We start from the raw sequence: 2093 nt of genomic DNA, 5'->3' as shown, positions 1-2093 counted from the left end.
TGGGAGGCCCTGATAACCAGTTGGTCAGTGCCTTTCAAGGCATGTTTAAGGCAAAGAGTCAAGGCTGAGCACCCTGTGGAGAGCCACAGACACTGTACAAGCCTATCTGCCATTCCTGCCTGCTGACTTTAGGAGTCACTTCTGACTGGGGACTCCCACAACACTCCTGGGAAACAGCACTAGGAGAGAATACTGTTAGGCCAGCCTTAAGGAGTAGAAATGGAAGTCTTTGAGAGGGACTGTCAGGCTACAGTTGGTCTATCTGGAATTCTCTCACCAGTCAAAATGTCTAGAATAAATTTAACCAAGGAATTTTAAAACTTGTACAATAAAAAACTTTAAGACAGTGGAGAAAGTAATTAAAGAAGATATCAGAAGAAAAAAAGTCTCACATGCTCATGGATTAGTATGATTAGTATTGTGAAATGGCCATTCTACCAAACCAAACTACAAATTTAAGCAATCCCATTAAAACTCTAATACAGTTCCTCTCAGAAATTGAACAATCTTAATTTCATAGGAAACTATAAAAGACACAAGATATATAAAAACAATTCTCAACTACAGTAAACAAACAAGTAAATAAATAAAGATTTAAAAAATAAGAAAAGAAAGAAAAATAAACACCCAAACTGCTGGAGATAAGACCATTAGTTTTGACAAGACTTCGCCTGTTGCTCCCTAAACTCCAGCCCCATCTCTACTAATGTGCCCAGCTCTCCCCGCACCCTTCAGACCCCTCGAGGATTTCCGTTGGATTTTTCAAATGCACACTGTTAAAATGTTCCCTTTTCTCCAGTGCTCTCCAGGTCGGTGTGAGAGGAAGCACCCAACAGCCTGTGGCAGGTTTCTGAACAGCCATGAGGAAAAGTTTTGACATGATCAAATACAGTGCAAATATAAGTTATCATAATAAACAGGACAAATATTGTGATCATTATCTGTCATTACAATTCCAAGAATGCAAAGAGAGAAGCAAGAACGCAATCAAGGCTAATCATCATGCAGATGAACGTGTTGTGACATTTTGTTAATAACATAAAGTGACTTTGAGAACAGATTTTTTTTTCTTGTCCTTTTCAACCCATTTAAAGGTTTGTAAAGATGGCGACTCCACAATAGATGCCTGAGAAAGGATGGCATAGAGCACCCGCTTTGTTTCATGAGAATCCTGGGCAACTGTGTCACTTCTATTCAGGTCTCTTCCACCACCCCCACCCCTCCCCCTCCACACACAAATATTGAGCCCTTCCCACGTGAGACTCCTCAGCACCTTGCTCCTTCTGTCCTCCAGAGGATGCAGACCACAGGTGAGGGGAGGCACCCAAAAGTGGAAACACACTTCAAAAACACCAAGAGCGGATTGTTTTTCTTCTGTGAGCTTTCTCAGACTCCCTGCCCTTTCCCCTACTTTCCTTGGGAACTCTGACTTACTAAGATAGGAATCTAAACACACTCCCCACAGCCTTCTCTCACTAAGCTCCAGAGGCTTGGGAATCAAAGGTCTGCCTTTCATTCCTGGCAACCACAAAAGACAAGGTCTGGCACACCAGAGATAGGAGGAAACAACAGAATCAGAAACTCTGCCCTCCTCCCACAGCAGGAGCCATGCCAGGGAAACAAAAGCCTCCACAGCCCTTGCCTGTGAGGCGCGGTTTTACCGACTCCCAGCTGCAGCCCTTGCCACACGCCCACAGGCTAGGCCACTTCATCTGTCAGTCTCAATGTCAGCATCTCCTGTGTGGGGCTAAGAATCCAAATCAGCCTCTGAACTGTTTGTAGGTTGGCTGGCATCTGAACTGACAGCGCATGAACATGCATGAGTATAAAGACCCTCCAGGGTCTACCTTCAACCCCTTTTCCTGGTTCCTGTAATTCTGAAAACCTTTGGCCTTTGGTCCTGTGGAAAGTACCACCTGCATGGGAGGACATTTCTTTGATTCACTGGTCCCGGCCTCGCTGAGTGTGTTTCACGGTCTGTGTTGGAAGGATTACGACTACCTCATGAAGAAGACATGCTGGACTTACATGAGCTAAAAGGGCTCATCTAGAAACCCAAGATTCTTATATAACCTTGCTCCTGAACCAACCCT

This window comes from Apodemus sylvaticus, chromosome 4 (assembly GCF_947179515.1).
Source record: "Apodemus sylvaticus chromosome 4, mApoSyl1.1, whole genome shotgun sequence".
NCBI lineage: Eukaryota > Metazoa > Chordata > Mammalia > Rodentia > Muridae > Apodemus > Apodemus sylvaticus.
The sequence above is the reverse complement of the archived record's forward strand: the minus strand, read 5'-3'. Positions refer to the sequence as shown.